Genomic DNA, 21842 nt, shown 5'->3' on the forward strand with positions numbered 1-21842 from the left:
GACATTTTCTTTTCCACTGTCTAAGAAAAATGTTTAGTATCTATTGTTTTGAGATTAATTGGGTGAAAAGATGATATTTGGAAGTTAACAAGAAACTTTTTTTTTTTCCTGACACTAAGTACCACAAAATATTACATTAAAACTTGTGGGACCACAAAATGAAAGGAAGCTAATTTATGAGAAGATACTTTTGGTAATACTTAAAACTCTAAATGTAATTTACATAAACACTTTGGTTTTCTACCAGCTGAGCACCAGAACATTTCCTTAAGGGGTCTAGCTATAGCTCTTCTTTATTGCTAGATATGTTTATATAAAAGTGGGAATTAGGTGGCTCTTCCATTGTTTGTCTTAGTTTAGTAAAGTACTTAAAAAGATTATTAGCTTAGTATTTTCCTTATTTTCTTTAAATGCAAACATTTCAGTGTCTTTAGCAAGGAGAATTCCAAATACTATATGAAACCTAGAGATTAGAACTATAGTATTTTCTTATGTAAATAAATCCATTCCAGATTTTCCTGGGTTAAACTCTATAGTTGATAAATATTTTATAATGGAAAATCAGTATTATGACCTAATGTCATAGGAAAATCCTTTGACATTATTAGCCATCTCTAGGTATGTAGGTTATATATGGCACTAATTTTTGGTTCTGGAAGCAGCAGCTTCAAAAATTAAAGCCATATTCATCACACAAAGGGAAAAAGGATGAATGTAATGCCTTTCTCTGTGCTGTTTCTTAAATAAGGATTCTTACACACTGATTCCCCCTTTTTCTTTTATTCTCACTGCTGCCCTTATTTTTATCTATACCCTGTATATGTTTATTTTATTTTCCTGTTTCTCACCAATTCTTGTCAGTGCCTTACCACAAGTATATCATTATTCATATACTTTCAACCCTTTTAGCTGCCCTTTGGTTGCCTACTGCTGATTACCTCTCCCCAGAAAATGATTACATTCATTAAGTCAATATTAATGAAAATAATAGGATTATCTATGTTTTGTACACCAATATTTTTTTGTTTTGGTTGTTTGTTTTTAATTTTCTCATCTACACACTAGTCCACAATTATAAGCCAAGGATTCAGTATGGAAAGAGGACTCGGGGAAACAAACTGAGGGCTTCAGAGGGGAGGGTGGTGGGAGAATGGGATAGGCTGGTGATGGGTAGTGAGGGCACCTATTGCATGGTGCACTGGGTGTTATATGCAAGTAATGAATCATGGAACAGTACATCAAAAACTAGGGATGTACCATATGGTGACTAACATAACATAATAAAAAAAATATTATTATTAAAAAAAAAGAGGTTTACAACGGTTTCAATGGACCTTAGCTTCTCATCTATTTTGTTTCTCTGATGTATATGTGCCAGCTTGCTTTAGCATGCCCACGAATGCTAAGCTCCTTGGAGGGTCTTTAGGAGCCTTCAGACCAACTCTCATCAAGGGACAGTCCATTGCAAAGAGTAATTTTTTTTCCCTCAAAGTTTTGTGGCTGTTCCCAGGGTAGAGGTATATGGGTGTGCTGGAGCGGAAGAAGGAAGATGCAGGAGACAAGGTGAATGATGTATTTGTGTGAAGTATAGGATGGCAATGAATAAGGGAGAGAATGAAAACATAGTATTTGTATTCTCTGCCTGATGATCAAGGTTAGTTTAGCAACAAAGAATGCCAAATAAATGTTAAATGAATATGTGATTTTTTTCTCAATTCCCTTATTATTTGTCAATATTTTGGCTGTAAAAATCACTGACTCAGACATATCTCTACTATACTATATCTCTTTTAAATTCATGTAACTAATGTTTGTATTAAACACTTTACATATGTATTGTGTATGTTCACAGTGCAGTTGGGCTGTCCATGATCTGCTTTATGATGCTGCTTTGTACCAGCTCATGAGCAGATAAAAACATCTTGTCCGACGAATGAGTGAATTTTCCTTGATAACTAAGTGAAATATAAACACAGCTTGTGATTTTGGTTTTTCCTTTGATTATTTTGTATTATATAGTTTTAACTTACATCTATATGATGCCAGATCTTTAAAAACCCTACTAATATGCTTGATACAGTTGAAAAATGGATCTTTGCTTTAACTTTATCTTAAGTTAGGCTAAGTTAAGATGTTGACCTTTGACATTTTTGTCACACAAAGTGCATAACTACTAATACTCAAAATAGGTAACAAAAATGTAATAATTTAATAAATTTAATCTTAAAGGCAATACGCTAACAATAATAATACATGTAATACAAAAAATAGGTTCTTTTTTCCAGTTTATTATGCAATAATTGACATACATCATTGTATGAGTTTAAAATTTTCGTATCTTAATTGCTGACAAATGGTTTAATATTGTCTTAGAGGTAAGCAAAAAAAACACTCTTCATTTAAACAACACTTGGCAGCAAGAATGGAAGGTGCTTCTGTAAGAGATTCAAGTTTGCTGATATCTAGGACATCAAAAGGGATTTAAAAATGTTTTTTATTGGTGCTCAAACAGCACAATAGGCAAACTCAGTTTTAATCAAATTTGCTGTAACTAAATATTACATGTGCTGAAAAACAGGTTGAAAATTTATTTCAGAATAAATGAAATACAATCTTTATTCTGACTTAGAAATAATCTGCATTAGGTTAAGAAAATATTAATCCAATCAGTATAGTAGGCCAAACAGAATGAATAAATTGCTATTAAGATAGTGTAGATATGATTTTTAAATTTTTAAATATGTTGTTTCAAGTATATGTAATCCAGTAGATAAAAAAGTGAAGACTCTTCCTATTATAAAATCCCTTAAAATTTATCTCAACAAAATAAAACATACAACCCAATTATCTATTAAAATTACATACTAAGCTTTGAGTACAAAAGACTAGTACAAAATGAAGCTACTAATGTTTTCGGTCAATATAAATCATCTACAAATTTGGAAAAGAATTTTATTTATTTTTCCCTTACAAAATAATGATCTTTAATTATTAAAAAACTGTGATGCATTTACATAAAACATCTATATACGAACCCACTAGGCTGCAGTATTATAGAACTTATTTATTTTAAGAACTTTAAAATTAAAATCATGTCTTGCAAATTTTAAATCTGCCAGTATCTCTGTAGTCAGAGTTTTCTTCCACCTCTATGATAATTCTATAGTTCTTTAGAGGACATTCTTAGTTGAAGTTAGTGCTAACCACATCCATCACCTTATCAAGATGCCTGTGTGTAAAAATCAATTATATAGTTTAAGAGGAGTCTAGTTGCCTTTCCTAGAATTCATTTCCCATATGATTTCATTTAAAATCTCATTGCAGTGATTCCACCTCCAAATTTTTCTCTACTGCTTGGTCATTAAAACAGATTTAGTATCCACTAAAAAAAATTCAGTAATTTTTTTCTTCCTATGAATCGTAATTGTAATTATTCTGTTGTAAGAATAAATAAAAGTGAGCCTACTTTATTATGATAGAGTATATGTGGGTAATATATTTTGATTCTACAGTTAAAATGCTCCTTATCAATATTGCAGAAACAAAGAAGTTTATATAAAGAGACAAATTCAGCTTTTTAAAAGCTGGTAAAGAAAGAAAAGTTTAAATTGTTTACAATTTAGGTTTTTGAGTGATTATAGAAGGTTAAGTTTGAATAACTAAGTATGAGTCATTAAACATTTCCACTAAATACAGTAGGGGTTGACATGTTTAGATATTGTATTTTAACAATTAATGGTTCAAGTTGTAGAACATTTTTCCAAAACACCAGAATTAGGAAAATTCTACAATGTGTCTTTCCATTTCTAACTTATGTTGATGCCATCTTTTTGTTTAGTGTGATGTGTGATCAGGTCACTATGCAACTTTTCATTCTTTACTGTTAAAAATGTTTATTTTAAAAAATTTATTTCATACCTAGCTGAAATAGCCCATTCTTACTGATGTAAGCATGATAAAAATACAAAATATCTTGAGATTGTGTAGTCTTAAAAAAATTTTAAATAAAATATAATGGAATGGAATGAAGTCTTCCCAGTTCTTATCTAGTAGGATTTGGTGTGCTATGAACCAAGTTTTGCTGAGTTTTTCACACTCCCCCTTCTTTCTGAGTGAGAGTCTGTACTCCATAGGTACTGTTTCTGCTCAACCTCCGCATTTGGGGGATTGTGCAGAACATAAATCCTATACTAGTTTATGTGTCACTTAGAGGGCCAAACTCTAGACATATAGACAGGATCAAACACTACACAGAGATCCTAGACTTGAGTTGGATGTAGTACTTTAGAGATAACTTTAAGCAAATTGCCATGTGGCAGTTTCTTGGAATATTCCTTAGGAGGCAACTATTGCATGCCTCATGCCCTTTTGCCATGCCTTAATCCTTATCTTTGGACTGTAAATATTAGTCTTGGAGCCCAATCTTTCATGAAGTTAAAGGGTATAATAGGAGATTGTGGAGTAGAAAGATTCAAGTGGTTTGGATCTCTGGGGAATTGGTGGAACAGATTTTTCATAACAGCCTATTTCCAAATTGTTACATAAAAGAGAAAAAAACTTCTATGAGGTTAAGTCATTGTTATTTTTATTCCCACTGTTCATATCTAAGTCTAATCCTAACCGATAACATCAATCATGTAATAGAAAACAAAGAATATCATGACAATAAAATCAATACCATATAAGCAATATTCATTTAGCACATGCAATTTAAATTATAAATCAAAAATAAAAAGTTAATTAAAAATCCCTAATATGTTAATTGTAATATATACTTCCTTATAACTTATGAGTAAAAGAAGATATGAGAATAGGAAATGAAAAAAAAAGTTAAATGACTGATAATGAGAGTGCTATTACGAAAAATCTGGGATTTAGTCAAAGTAGTTCTGAGGGAGTAATTTATAGAAGTAAATTCACTTATTAAAAATTAAGAAAGATTAAAAGTACATTAACTTAGCCTTTAATTCAAGAAGCTAAAGAAAGAATAATCAAATAAACTCAAATCAAATAGAAATAAAACATTTATAAAGATACAGATAAGAAAATAGTAAAACATAGAAGAAAAGAGTGAGAAATGATCAAGAAAACACAAAACTATTTCTCTGAAACATACAATATATTAAAAAAACTCTCACTAGTATAATTCTGAAACATTAGAGAATGAATAAATAAGCAACTTTAAGATTGAATAATAAGCCATATTTAAAAATGAGATTTTTAAATATAGGAAATTATGAGATTTATTTTAAGGAAATATGAGGTACCAAACTGGCCCATATTTATAAGAAGACCTGCAAAAACAATAACAAAGGAAAAGAATAAAAGTACATTCAAATATTTGCCTCTCAAAACATAACAGGAAAAATGTTTTAAAGGCAATTCCTACTATATTAATACAGATAACCTTTGGTATGTAACTAATGCTTTTCACACTTCCACACATATGCAAAATATTGCAATGTAGAAATCATCCAAGAGGATCAATAAATACCAATTTCTTATGGTGATGGAATTCATCTTATGATATCTTTTAAAAAATTATGAGAACAAAGATGTTTTCTTTTTAGCTTTACTACACATTTCATTGCAAACCATAGAGTATACTTTAACGAAGAATAGATCATAACATTATGTCTTATTAATTTAAGAGAAAAGTTTTTTTAAAAAGTTTCTTTAAAAAATAAAGAATAAACTAATTTAATACCTAAAACCTTTAGGATTTTATAAATATTTACAGATAATTTTGTATGGAAGTAGACTTTCTGCCAAATGTTGAAAAATCAGTCAACTTTCAAAATGAGTCTTTCTGCTGACTTGATGCTATAAAACCCAAGTTTCGTGATGACATTTATAATCATGATTTGTAGGAGGGCACACTTTTTCTCAAACTAAGCTCCACTAATTTGCTCTCAGATTGACTGCCATGTTATATCTCAAGGATAGATTTCTCAAGGATAAGATTGGTAGGATGTCAGTGGAAGAGTGCAAACATTCTGATTCTCCTTCTTATCACTCTTGGGATTATTCAGAGTTGAGAAAACCAAACTTTGTTTCAGGGAAAATCCAATAGGGAATTATGAGTATCATTTTGACCACTCTTGATATATTCACTTAGGAAGAACAAATAAATATATGTTCTCTTTCATCAGTATTTTTTGTTTATTTCTTTATGATCAAAATTATATTCTTCCACTAAATATCTTCTCTAACGAATTAGATATTGTTCCAGAGAAGAGAGATATGATGCTAGTAGGCAGACAGCTCTTTTGAAGACAATATTGTCTGAAAGATGGTGATTGTTGTATAGCTCAATATGCCCCTTTACTTCAAGTGGACAGACACATGAGAGCTTGCTGCTTGCTGTGCACAGCAAGATAAACATCTGCAATAAACTGGTGCTATATGAAAATTTAAAAATAACAAAAACATTTAAGTGCACTTTTTTGAATTAATTTAATATGCCTGTCATGTGGAAATACCTCACACAGTTCACATGAACTTTATATGACTGCAAAACTGTCAGAACTTATTTGAAGAAAATGTGTATTAGCAAATAACAGGTTTAGAATAATTACAGCCAAGTGATAATTATACACAATATTAAAGGTTTTTAAAATGTTTTTTAAAGCAGTATTACATAAAATCAGCTCTCTATAGTCATCAAGTATATCTCTATATAGGAGAATAAAATTTGCTTAGTTTTATAGAAGATAAATTTTAATATATGAGAAATATCTGGAAAATTATATTTATCTTTGTAACTATTTAGCTTTCCGTATTATTCAAAATCTATTCTTATCACAATCTGTATACCTTGTTTGCTAAGTTAGATGCCTTCCTTGGATATCAAGTTGGATAATTTGCTAATAAAAAGCCAGTGAATAGTAGTGAGTATCTATGTGCCTCCCACAATAAGTCATTCAAACATCAAACTCAAACGTACTGTGTTAGAATAGGTTTTTCACATGGTTCTTTTTTATGTATTAATTTTCACATATTAATTTGCAAATCATTTACTCTAAGACTTGAGTTACAGGCATAATATTTATTATCATTGATCCTTTTATTATTATTGTTGTTATTATTGGAGTTTTAAAGGTAGATTCTAGTGCAGTGGAGGTATAAAGTCTTTCCAAGATATTCAGTGAAATGAATGAAAGGAGCAAAAAATAGAGATATGTAAACCTCATCAATGTTAAAGCTAGCAAATACATACAACATCATTTTACAAACAATAAGGAGTAACTCCAATATCTAGGGAAATTAAAATCAGATGGGCAAAAGAAATTATGAATTGAAAATTTCTCTACTCAAAGGAGGATGCACTATAATATAAAGTAATCATATACATTTCAAAACCACTCATTAGTATCCTTTTGTTATGAGTCATGAGTCAGAGGACTTGTCAAAACAAGAGAATATGGAAATCACCCCGTAAATACCCCATTACCAGATTATAAATCAGCACTGGTATCAAGGATAAAAAAGAAACTATACAATTATACTTAGCCATATATTCTTGCCCCTGCCCTCTTGTAAAACTGAAGAGGAAAGATGAGGGAAGATGAGAGAAGAGTAAAAGAATAAACTATAACAAAACTTTATAGTTGCAGAGAAACTATCAAACATAAATGGATATGCACAGAAAACTATATCTGATCCACAAAATAAGAGCACATTGTATGGTACTTCACCCTAATTCAATTTCTCACTTAAGTAGTTAGTTCACCCCAAACCAGAGACAAAAACAAAAAGAAAACAAAAACTCAAATGGGGTATGGGTTGTAGGGATAGAGTAGGACACAGCAGGCAGAGAAACGAAGGAGAAGTGATTTCAGTATATAGAGGAATCATTTGGCAACAAAGTATACTGAATGCAATGGACTTTAGACAATAATATTTCCCCTTCCTTGTGGGATACCGAATGACAGAAATCATTTAAATCTTCAATACCGAAAAAACAGGGTTAATTCCAAAGAATAAGCTAAGGGGGCTAATAGGATCTAGATACATTTTTCCTCATTCAAGTGTCATGAAAAATATGCAGGGAATAAAGTATGCAAGAAAAAATTAGCAAACATAGTTGTGTAGAAATTGATAGTGACCAGACTTTTTTTTTTTTTTAAGATTAATTGATTTATTTTAGAGAGAGAGAGTGCGAGTCAGCAGGGCAGAGTGAGAGAGAGAGTTTTCAAGCAGACTCGATGCTGAGCACAGAACCCAACTCAGGGCTGGATCCCAGGACCCGGAGATCATGACCTGAGCCAAAATCAAGAGTAGGCACTTAATGGACTGAGCCACCCAGGCGTCCTATGACCAGACTTTTTAAATGGAGTTTTTGAATTAGATATTTCTATATTTCAAATTCTTATTCACTCATTTATCTCATTTGGTTATTTCATGCATATTTTCAGCATATTCTGGTATAGTAATAGGATCTGATCATCACATAAGGAGCACAATCAGATATAGGCCTTGCTTATATGTAACTTTACCTCTAGACAAACACAGAAATGTGAAAAACAACTGAAATAAATCTATAAAGGAGAAATACTATTCTAAGTGCATAAAGGGGGGATTTAGCATTTTTTGGGATGAGGAAGCTTCCCTAAGTTTGAGTTTCAAGCTGAAAGATATGTGGGACTTAGTTATGCAACTGGGGGAAGGAAAGAAAATTCCAGACATAAACAAAACTATAGAGTGGAGACAATATGGGAGATATGAAATAAGTAAAAAGAGCAGTATAGCTGAAGCCTATGTGGAAGGAAGCTAAGGATAACCTTTAAATAACAGCTTCAAACTCTTAAAAAAATATTGAAAATATGAATTCTGATGTTTAGTAAGTGTGGGCTAGTTTACATAGAAGCATCTTCTTGTTGGAAAAACAAAACAATCTTAATTCAAAATTATAGATAAAATATGAAAAAAATGATCTTCAAAAATTAATACAAAATCTGAAAGATAAATTAGCAGGACAAATAGGAGAGGAAAATCCTGAGATGTAAACAAAGCACTCAAAGTAAGGGTTTCTCTAGATTAAATCAAGATGTGATATTGAAGTGTGATTGTGATGGACTTGAAAAGAGGAGAATGGGGTTTAGAATCCTATTAATGTTTATCCACAAGTGGTGGATAAACCTTCAAGGTACAAATGAACCAGAAGTAAACCACTAGCACTCCTACCTTCCCAAGGGCACTATGAGGAGACCTGACTTGCCACTAAATAGAATAGTGCGGAACAAACATTTTTTTTTTTTTTTTTTTTTTTTTTTTTTTGAGAGGGAGAGAGATCACAAGTTGGGGTTTGGGGGCAAAGGGAGAGGGAAAGAGAGAATCTTAAGTGGCTCCACACCCAGCCCCTCATGACCCTGAGATCATGACCTGAGCCCAAATCAAGACACAGTCACTTAACTGACTCAGCCACCCAGGCGCCCCTGGAACAAACTTTTTAACAACCTAAGAGATGTAACGATTTTAAACTACTATGTGTCCCAAAATATAACCTCCATATATTTAAAGTAAAAAATTTGCAGCTCTTGGAACTCTCTTTCCAGGAATTTGAGCATATCTCCTTTTTCAAGAACAAACAACCTATTTTAAAAAATCATACTATGCTGTTGGGCCAGTGAGCCAATTCTAACAAATTCTAACGAATTTGAAACAATTGAAGTCATATGAAGCTTGTTCTCTGACCATAATGCAATTAAGCTAGAAGTCAACTGCAAAATAAATAATAAACTATTCTGAAAATTAACTAAGGTCTCTAGAAACTTGAAGTTGAGGGGCACCTGGATGGTTCAGTTGGTTAAGCATCCAACTCTTGGTTTCAGCTCAGGTCATGATCTCATGCGTCATGAGATCAAGCCCACCTGGGTGTGAAGCTTACTTCAAAAAAAAAAAAATCAAAAACAAAACAAAGTGGTAAAAAATAAGGCCTAAGAAACTGGAAACACCTACAGAACTATCTCAGGTAATTATTACTCCCCATTGGGCTTTATGGCCCTCATACTGAAGAGCCATAGTTGTCAAAATGTTTGATTTTTCCCGATGCTCAAATTCTAAAAACCTAATATCTGAGTTAATATCTGAATAAGATATATGATTAATTCTTTATTCTAATAACTGTAAATAAGAATGAAACAAATCTTCTAGTTCCTCAAAGTGTAAGATTCCCTTTCTTTATATATTGGAGGGACCTGCCTCTCCAATGAAAATCAAGACATAATTTTCAATAATGTTCATTTCCAGTAATACCGAAGATAAGTGCTAAGAATCTGCCCCTCCCCCTACTCACACTCACACACACACACACACACTCTCTCTCTCTTTCTAAAATAAATTAATAAAATCTTTAAAAATAAAAGAAATAAACTTGAAGTTGGGAGACATCAGCAAGACGATGAAACAGGAAGCCCAGCCCTCCTTCCCCTCATTGATACAATTACTCAACACCAATACAGGGACCAATCCCCTTTGGGAGAAATCCAGAGATCAGTTGAGAGGCTTCTACACCCTGAAGCAAGCATGAAAACAGGCACATTTAAGCTGTTAGGGAAATTGATGTGACATTCTCTCCATAATCCCTCTCCTAGGCACAGCACTACATAATCAGGAGGAAACGGAGTTCTAGCTTCTCCCAAAGGAGGGAGAGGACTGGATAACACACCCAACGTTCTGACTTTTCAGGGGACTATCCAAGTAACTGGTTTCTGTCCTGCCTGAATCTGAGCTCTGACAAGAAAGGGCCCCTTGCTAGGAGGTGCTGAAAACAAAGGAGACGATTTGGACTATACACACGCTTACTGGCTATATTACCTCCCTCCAATTTATCGCAGAAAACAGCAGGCAAATATTCCCAATCCCTGTTTCCCCTCTGAGAAAAGAAAGCGTTGGAATATGCATGCATCTGACATTCCAGCTTTCTAAGGAGCTGCCAAAGGGACAAGATTCTGAATCACCTGTCTTAGAACATTCACAGGACTTGGCATGCCACTGAGAACAAAGGTGGCAGTTTGGCGTAGTATGCAGTCACCACCAGATTCCCCGTGCCTGGCTCAGTGTGACATGATCAAGAAAATTCAGTCTCTGGTGTATCTCTAGGCAGAGAAAGAGAACACTGAAACATAAGCCAACACTCAGATTTTACAGGAGACTGCCCAAGGGACTGGTTTCTTTCTGATCTGTCTCAGAGTGCTGATGGGAAATAAGGAAATCTAGAGGTCTGGGAGCTGCTGAGAACTCAAAAAGAAAAAAAAAAAAAGAGTTGAGCAGTCTGCTGCTGCTTCAGAGGATCCACAGTAGAGCAGGCAGACATGGGAACAAAGATTGTGTACTCCTTAAAAAGAAACCAGAAAATCCCTTTCATCAGGAATTTATATGTGTAAATCTAGACAAGATATGGCCACAAAAAAGATATGAGACTGGGAAAAGCTCTAACAGGGCTGATTGGCAGAAGGCTTTCCTTGTATGAAGCTAGTCCACAAAACTGAGGAAAATGGCCATTTTTTCAAATGCGCAAACACCAATGCAAAGTGTCAAGGAAAATGAAGAAACAGGAAAACATAGTTCAAACAAAGGAACAACAATAACAACAAAAATCTACAAAAGCTGACCCTAAAGAAATGAAGATATATTAATTGCTCGACAAAGAATTCAAAATAACTCCCATAAAATGCTCACTGAAATCCAGAAAATGATGTATGAAAAAAAAAGTCATATTTCAATAAAGGGACAGAAAATATTTTTTAAAAAGCCGAAGAGAAACTGTGGAGCTGAAGAATAAAACTGCCCTGAAAAAAAATCACTAGTGGAGTTAAATAACGAACAAGACTAGCACAAGAATCAGTGAATTCAAATATAGGCCATCTGAAATGATCCAGTCAGAGAGGAGCAGAAAGGAAAAGAATGAGAAATAGTAAAGAAAACCTACAGAATTAATAGGACACCACCAGTTGGGCCAATATATACATTACAGGAACCCAGAAAGAAGAGATAGAGGAAGGAGAAGAAAGTTTATTTAAAGAAATAATGACCAAAACTTCCCATTACCTTGGGAAGAAAATGGGCACTCAGATTCAAGAAGGCCAAAAACTCTTTAAAGAGGAACCCAAAGAAGTCCACGTGGAGACACATTTTTCTCAGTGTCAAAATTCAAAGAAAAAGAATTTTGGAAGCCTCGGGGCGCCTGGGTAGCGCAGTCGTTAAGCGTCTGCCTTTGGCTCAGGGCATGATCCCGGTGTTCTGGGATCGAGTCCCACATCAGGCTCCTCCGCTGGGAGCCTGCTTCTTCCTCTCCCACTCCCCCTGCTGTGTTCCCTCTCTCGCTGGCTGTCTCTCTGTCACATAAAAAAAAAAAAAAAAAAAAAAAAAAAAATTCTAAAAAAAAAAAAAGAATTTTGGAAGCCTCAAGGGTAAAGTGACTCAAAAAATTAAAAATACAACTACCATATGATGCTGCAATTCCATTCATGGATATTTGTTCATAGTTAAATTAGGATTTTGAAGAGATATTTGCATTCCCATGTTTACTGTAGCATTATTCAAATATCCAAGATGTAGAAACAACCTTAATGCCCTTAATGGATGAATAAAGAAAATGTGGCATATACATATAATTTAATATAAATCAACCTTAGAAAAAAGAAGGAAATCTTGTCATATGTGACCATATGGTTAAACCAATTTGTTAAGGTGTGTTTTATGTCCCAGAATGTGGTCTATCATGGTGAATGTTCACAGTGAGCTCGAGAAGAATGTGATGCTGCTGTTGTTGGATGAAGTAGTCTATAAATGTCAATTCTATCCAGTTGACTGATAGTATTATTGAATTCGACTATGTCCTTACTGATTTTTCTGCCTATTAGAGCTGATAAAGGGATGTCGGCCATTTCTGATAAAAGGATGTTGAAATCTCCAGCTGTCATGGTTCATTTAAGCTGCTATAGCAAGATACCACTCTGGGTAGATTAAAAACGATGGAAATATATTTCTTAAAGTTCTGGAGGCTGGATGTCCAAGATCGAGGCACCAGCATGGTCATGTTCTCCAATGAGGTCATCTTTCTAGTTCATAGTCAGTGTCTTCTTGCTATGTCCTCACAAGGTGGAAAGGACTAGCGATCTCTCTGGAGGACTTTTTGTAAGCACTAATTGCATTCATGAGAGCTCCAACCCCCATGACTTAAGCACCTCCCAGTGGCCTCACCTACTAACACCATCATGAGGCTGTTAGGGGTCCAAAATGTGAGTTTGGCTGGAGGGGGAGGGAAGACAGAAAAATTTCAGACCATAGCACCAAATATGATAGTGATTTCATCTATTCCTCTTTGCAACTCTGTTAGTTTTTGCCTTACAGAAGTTAGTTTTGATTAATTAATCAAATTTGTTATTTTGATTTGTTAAGTGCACAAATATTAAAGATGATTATGTCTTCTTGGAAAATTGAACTTCTTTATCATTATGTAGTGCCCTTCTTTACCACTTACAACTTCCCCTGCTATTGACATTTGTTCTGTCTGTCTGAAATTAATATAGCTATGCCTGTTTTCTCTGTTTAGTGTCAGCGGGTGTATCTTCCTCCATCCATTTACTTTTAATCTACATGTGTCTTTATACTTCAAAGTGGGTCTCGTCTCTTATAGGCAACTATAGTTGGGTCTTGTTTTTTGGTCCACTGTGACAATCTCTGTCATTTAATTGGTGCATTTAGGCCATTGACATTCAAAGTGATTATTGATAGAGTTGCATTAGTAGCTATCATATTCACATACTGTTTTCTATTTATTGCCCTTGTTCTTTCTTCCTATTTAATCTTCTACTCTTTTGTTACCTTTTGTGGTTTCAGTTGAGCGTTTTATATGATTTCAGTTTTTTTTTATTTCAGTTTTTCTTAATTCTTAGCATATTGCTTATACTTATTTTTAATTTTTTTAGTCTTTGCCAGTGTATATCTATTTATAATTGTTGTATCTTTCCATTGAATTGACTCTTTTATCATTATGTAAAGACTTTCTTTGAGTCTTGGACAATTTTTACTTAATCTGTTTTTTCAGATGTAAGTGTAGATACCCATACTTTTGATTACCATTTATATGGAATATCTTCATCCATCCCTTCACTTTGAGCCGACACGGGTTCTTAAATCTAAAATGGTTATCTTGTAAACAGCTTATAGTTGGATTTTTAAGAACCCATTCTACCAGTCTATATCTTCATTGGTGAGTTTTATCTATTTATATTTAAAGTAACTATTAGCTAACATTTATTGATTTATGTTTAGTGATTACCTAAAGATTTATAGTTGTTTTGTTGTTTTCTGTATGATTTGTAGCTCTTTTGTTTCTCTCTTCTCTCTTATTGTCTTCCTTTATGATTTGAGATTTTTTACATGTGTGTGATACACATTAATTATTTTTTCTTTATGTTTTTTGTATCTGCTAGGTTTTTTTTTCTTTGTGGTTACTATTAGAAGTGCTAAAACTTTCTATTGTAACAGTCTTTTTGAACTAATAACAATTTAAGTTCAACCACACAAAAAAGTCTATACTTTTCTTACCCACACACTTTATTTAAATAATGTCAGAATTTACTTCATTTTAGATTGCATATCCAATAACCATTTTTGTGGTTATAGTTATTCTTAATTCTTTTGTCTCTTACCTTTTATATTGGTGGTTTATGAGCCACCCTTACATTTAACATTATTCTGTATTTGTCTATGTGTTTACTTTTACCAGTGAGATTTAAACTTTCATATACTTTCATGTTGCTGCTTAGCATAATTTCATTTCAACTTAAAGAATACCCTTAAGCACTTTTTGTAAGGCAGAACCTGTGGTAATGAACTCCCTCAATTTTTGTTTGGGAAAGTCTTTATTTCTACTTTATTTTTTAAAGGACAATTTTGCTGGGTATAATATTCTTGTTTTGTAAGGGGGTTTTTTTCTTTCAGTACTTTTAATATATCATTACATTCTTTCTTAGCTTGCAGTACATTTGCTGTGAAATCAACTGATAGTTTTTTAGGGGTTCCCTTGTATGTAATGAATCACTCTTTCTGCTTTCAAAATTCTCTTTCTCTTTGACTTTTGACAATTTAAGTATAATGTACCTTGCTGTAGGCCTCTTTATATTTAGTCTATATGGGGACTCTTGAGATGTGAGAATAAAGAATCAGTACACTTGAAGAAAGATTAGTAAAAATTATCTAACCTTGGGGCACCTGGGTGACTCAGTTGGTTAAACATCTGCCTTAGGCTCAGGTCATGATCCCAGGGTCCTGGGATTGAGCACTGCTTCAGGCTCCTTGCTCAGCAGGGAGACTGCTTCTCCCTCTTCCTCTGCCTGCTGCTCCTCCCGCTTGTGCTCTCTCTCTGTCAAATAAATACATTAAAAAATGTTAAAATAAAAATTACCCAATCCTTCCAAAAAAGAAAGACAGATAATGAACAAAGCCTCAGAAGTTTGTTAGACAATATCAAATGATACAATATTTGTGTAATTGAAAACTCAGGAGTAATAAAAAAATGAACAGAATATATACTTAATGAAATGATTATAAACTTTTAATGAAAACATTATTTGAAGAAACCAAAATCTGTTTTATAATTCCATTTATTTAAATAATTATTTTAAATAAATTTAATTAAATAAATAGATAAGCAAACAGATAAATAAGTAAAACATGCTAACGAATCAATAATATCAAAAAGCAGAATAAAGGTTTACTTCATAAAGAAATGGCAGAGTGGCATGAGGAGAGTGACAGAATTGTTCTTGATTACATTGGTGGTTTCACAGGTATGTTTTTCTGTCAATATTCATTGAGTTATGTATTTTATGCACAACCTATTGTATATAAATTATACTTCAATAAATTACAAAAAATAAAAATGAATTATTATCAAGAATATGAGTCGTTTATCCACAACAGAATTATTTAAACAGCCAAATAAAATATAAGATTTCCAATTTCACAAATAACTTAAGAAATACAATTTTATGAAATAATCACATATATTTTTTCACTGAGTTGGCTTTCAAAATTAAAATATGATAATATTTGGTTATGGAGTATGATAAATAGATGCTACAATATTGTATTATTTATATTGTGAACTTGCATATTACCTTATGTTAAAAATATATACAAGGATACATACAGTTATTCACTAGGCTGTTTGTAATAAAAAAAGAAAAACCCAAATGCACACTAATAGAACATTGACTAAATACATTTTAGTTTATAAAGTGTGAAGCAGTGAAAGCATGGGTAAGGAGTTTACATTGCATGCATTTGTTCTTTCCTTAGAATGTGTTTAGCATAAGCAAATTATGTAAACTTTCAGCTTTTGTAAAATGGGAATGACAGTACCTACTTATAGAATAGCTACACAAGTGCTCAATGTTGATCCTATTCTTCTTACTCCTCCTCCACCTCCTCCTCTTCCTTCTCCTCTTCCTCTTCTTCTTCTTCTTCTTATCATCATCATCATCGCTATTACTATTTTACATGGTATGGCTTGCAGTCAGTGAGTTCAAAATATATTAGGACATGTAAATAATGTGTCAAATAATTATGCTATATAAAGAAGAGTGAAAATAAAGAGATGTGTGGACATATATATAAAGAAATAAAAGTTATCTCCAATAGGAATATCAAGTTAAAATACTGGGGTAAATAATTTGCAATTTTGCAAAAGTTCCTCTGTGAGCATAATATATAATGTATTATGTATAATACATAATATATAATTATACAATTTTACATAATTATTTGAAGAGAAAAAGTCTGGATGTGTTCAAAACTAGAAGCAATGATTGCCACTGAGAATTCTATACCAAGAAATATTTAAGATATTGCTTGTTCATAATTTCTAATATTATCTAAATGAAGATATATTAATATTTGTAATAAGAAAAATATTTTAGGGGCACCTGGGTGGCGCAGTCATTAAGCGTCTGCCTTCGGGTCAGGGCGTGATCCCAGCGTTCTGGGATCGAGCCCCGCATCAGGCTCCTCAGCTGGGAGCCTGCTTCTTCCTTTCCCACTCCCCCTGCTTGTGTTCTCTCTCGCTGGCTGTCTCTCTCTCTGTCAAATAAATAAATAAAGTCTTTTAAAAAAAAAAAAAGAAAGAAAAATATTTTAAACATTATATGAATCAGTCCCTGTATAACTGGTTGGAGTTTGGAGAGTAAAGAAAATAATTAATGAAAAGGAAAAAACATTTTAAAGCAATCTTAGTTCCAGGGCAGTGGTTTTAATCTGCAATAACTTGATGCTTCCCCAATTTAGGCTGTTCCATATTGGCGCATTACTTAAAACAAATGATGAACACTCACTAGGTAAGCAGATAATCTAGGAAAATGATGAAATTGAGTCTGAAACCCCAGAAATTAAGCCAGAGTTAATAAAACTAATCATAGTTGCTGTAGTTTCATTTATTTGTCCTCTTGTTAAGACATGGGTTGCCCCATTCAGAAGAATGCATAAACAATTATATATAATGATTCAATCTATGCCTTCACAGAAAATTTTCATCAGTCTAAAAGTGTTTGTATATCCCTAAAAATCTCAATCTCGTAATTTTCAACTAGCATTCAGTAGGAGAGTTGCATTTGTAACATTTACTGAGTTGTTATCACTCTGTGCCAGGCATCAATGCTGCAGTAAAGAAAAGTAAGACTCAATATATGTCCTAAAAAATTTGTCATCTATTTAGAATATTAACATTTGAAAAAAACAATTTAGGTAAAATAAGAGTAAAGTAACTTAGGGGAGCCTGGGTGGTGCAGTCATTAAGCGTCTGCCTTCTGCTCGGGGCGTGATCCCAGCGTTCTGGGATTGAGCCCCACATCAGGCTTCTCCACTAGGAGCCTGCTTCTTTCTCTCCCACTCCCCGTGCTTGTGTTCCCTCTCTCGCTGGCTGTCTTTCTCTGTCAAATAAATAAATAAAATCTTTTTTTTTAAAAAAAGAGTAAAGTAACTGTATACACACATTACTACCAGAAAACTCAGGGAGCAAATAGACCTATGCCAATCATGATGAAAGGGAGGGATTTAAAACATTTTACAAAAAGATGGCTTTTGAGTTGTGTCTTGAAAAATGATAAGGCTGAATACAAAATTTCTCGGTGGGGGAAGAAAACTTATGAAAATATAGATACAAGAAAGATGATGATATCTTCAGGACTTGAAAAGTATTAATACATGCAAATAATTTTGAAGTTGTAGAAGTGGGATTAGCAATAGATTGTTTGCTAAGAGATCTTTTGTAACATATTTGCATAAATACTGATTCTGTAAGCAATTTGTTTTAAGTTTCTTTTCCCAATGATATCTGGAGTCAATACATAATGGAGAATTATTAAATAGCCATTTGAAGCCTTACAGATGGAAGAAATTAAACTCAAAACACAAACGTATTTAGTTTCTTTGTCTGACTTAATCTTGATTTCCAGGTGCCACCATGACTTCATTGGCAAATGAAGTGACAAATAAGCTTCATTAGTGGACTGATCATTTAACTAGATTTTCTTTTTCGTAGTTTCTATTTAATTGCTTTTCTAAATGATCATAGGGGCATTAAGTTTTGTTTCAGTTTTTGTTTTGCTACTATTTATAAGGAATTGAATCTAGAAGAGTAGCAAAGTTTCCCACTAAAATTCTGATGTACATGTATGGATTTGAGGTTCAGAACATTGTTAAACAACCTTTCTGAGACTGAATATAAAGAGGGGATATTCTCCCCGATCAAGAATAGTAAGTTCAGCTATCAATGAAGTAAGATAAGGTTCAAGTATTGCTTCAATATAGAACTCCTCATCAATATAGTAATTCATTAGTAAGTAAATGACAGCTCTTGTCTGTCTCCTTGATTCCTGACATGCATTCTGACAGCATTTAGAATAACAAAAGAAAAGATATGCTTTACATAACTATGACCCTAAAGCAGTAAGAAGGAGTTATTTAAATAAGACACCTTAAATATGGGAGCGCCTGGGTAGCGCAGTCGTTAAGCGTCTGCCTTTGGCTCAGGGCGTGATCCCGGCGTTCTGGGATCGAGTCCCACATCGGGCTCCTCTGCTGGGAGCCTGCTTCTTCCTCTCCCACCCCCCCTGCTTGTGTTCCCTCTCTCGCTGGCTGTCTCTCTGTCACATAAATAAATAAAATCTTAAAAAAAAAAAAAAGACACCTTAAATATGGAGACTATTCACAGCCTTGAGTGAAGAGATTTCAAGAACCCCAGAGATTATCTAGTTAAATCTTATTTTACAGATGAGAAAAGTAAAGCTGAAGACTTTAAGTGATTTCAACTGGGTAAATCTCAAGGGACTTCCAGCCCACTGTTGTTTTAACTATATCAATCTTCTTTTACATTTGTTTATACAATATTGGCCATAATTTAAAATAGCATCATATGACAACACACATTCTATTTTGAAGTATGATGTAAACATACAAAAGTACTCAACCGTATTCTAGTAGTCCATGATATTAAATCACCTAATAAGAATAAACCAATTTTTACCCATTAGCAATCATTATCTTTGGATGAGATCAAAGGCAGTTATATTTTACAGTAAAACAAAAATTCTTAAGTTTATCTTAGCATAAGTTATTATATAGCACTTCCTTGAGTTAGACAGATAGTTACTATCTGTACTATCTATATGATTCCTATTTTTAGATAAGGGAAGCAAACCAAGAGGTTAGGTAATTTGTCCAACAATGCATAAACTAGAAATGGTAATCCAGGATTACAACCAAGGTAGTTCTCATAAAAGTATTAAACTAGAAATTAACTATAACAAAGACAAGTTTAAAAGTCTCTAAACATATGGCAATCAAACAAGATACTTCTAAATAAACCATGGACTATAAGGAAAGCCCAGTACATATATACAATATATATATATGAAAGTGAATGAAACTAAAAGTACAACAATCAAAATTTATGGCATGGAGATAAGGCAGCATTGAAAGGGAAATATGTTGCATTAAATGTTATAAATTCATTTAAAATGAGGAAACATTCTTTTTTTTTTTTTAAAGATTTTATTTATTTGACAGAGAGAGATACAGCCAGCGAGAGAGGGAACACAAGCAGCGGGAGTGTGAGAGGAAGAAGCAGGCTCATAGCAGAGGAGCCCGATGTGGGGCTCGATCCCATAACGCCGGGATCACACCCTGAGCTGAAGGCAGACGCTTAACGACTGAGCCACCCAGGCGCCCCTAAAATGAGGAAACATTCTAATCAATAATTTATGTTCCTATCTCAAGAGACTAGGAAAAAAGAAAACAAAAACAAGTAGAAGGAAGAAAATCATGAAGGGCAAAAATCAACAAAATTGAAAAAAAAATACATGATCAGTGAAATAATAGGTTTTCTTTACAAAAATCAACAGAATTGGTAACTCTCTACCAAAACTGACAAAAATAGAAAAGAAGATACAAATCAGTATTATCTGGAATGAAAGAAAGGATAAATAGGTCCTGCAGGCGTTAAAAAAAATAATGAGGAATATTGTGAAAAAAATGTATACTTATAATCTTGGAATTAATGGAATAATACTTGAAAAGTCATAAAGTACAAAATGCATCCAAGATGAAATAGATAATATGAATAGATTTATAAATGTGGAAGAAATTTAATTTATATTTTAAAAGTTTCAGAAATAAATATATTGAGGCTCAGATAATTTCACTGGAGAATTGTACCAACATGCAAAGAAAAATTAAGAGCAGTTTTACAGATTTTATTCAGGAAGAAGAAGAAACACTTTTCATTTGATGAGTGTAACTCTGATACCAAGGTAGAATAAAAAACCCAAAAAAAACAAAAAACACTACAGATACATCTCTCATGAGTTTAGATGCAAAGATTCTCAATAACATCTTAGCAATCCCAAGCCAACAACATATAAAAACAGTATACATCATGACAAAGTAGAATATATTCCAGGTATGGAAAGCTGTTCCAACAATTTAAAGATCAATTTAGTCTACCATATCAACACACTAAACAAAAACAAAAACAAACCAAACACATGAATAGATAGATTGACACAGAAAAAAAGCATTTAACAAAATCCAAGCCGTATTCACTTACCAAGTTAGGAATAAAGGAAATTGAAGAGTAGGAATAGAATATACTTGGCTCCATTTGATAAACAGCATCTATTAAAACCTACACCTAACACCATACTTACTTGTGAAGCACTGAATGATCTCCCCTAAAATTCACAACAAAACAAGAATGTCTGTTCTCACCTGTCTTATGCATAGTACTGGAAAATCTAGACACTACAATAAGGCAAGAAAAAGAAACTGAGACAATGTGGTATTGGTGGAGACACAGACTAATGTAACAGAGCACAGAAGCCAGAAATACACTGGCATAAATGCATCCAATTGATTTTTGACACGGGTGCAAAAGCAATGAAATAGAGGAAAAAAAGTATTTTCAACAAATGATGCTGGAACAGTTAGACATCTAAAGGGGGAGAAAAATAACTTTCACCTAAACCTTACACCTTTTGTATAAAGTAACTCAAGATGGATTACAGAGCTAAATGTGAAAGCTAAAACTATAAATCTTGAAGAAAGGATAGGAGGGGAAAATTTCTGGGATTGACCGATTGATTGATTTTGAATTTCTGGAAATATGGGTAGGCAAAGAGTTCTTAGATTTGACACTGAAAGGATGATATGTAAACGGAAAAAATTATTAATTAGCTATCAACAAAATTAAAGTCTTTCCATTTGCAGAAGTCCAAATGAAGTGGATGAGAAGACAAGCTACAAACTGGGAGAAAGTATTTGCAAACCACGTATCCAAC

Source organism: Ursus arctos, unplaced genomic scaffold, assembly GCF_023065955.2.
Source record: "Ursus arctos isolate Adak ecotype North America unplaced genomic scaffold, UrsArc2.0 scaffold_13, whole genome shotgun sequence".
Lineage (NCBI taxonomy): Eukaryota > Metazoa > Chordata > Mammalia > Carnivora > Ursidae > Ursus > Ursus arctos.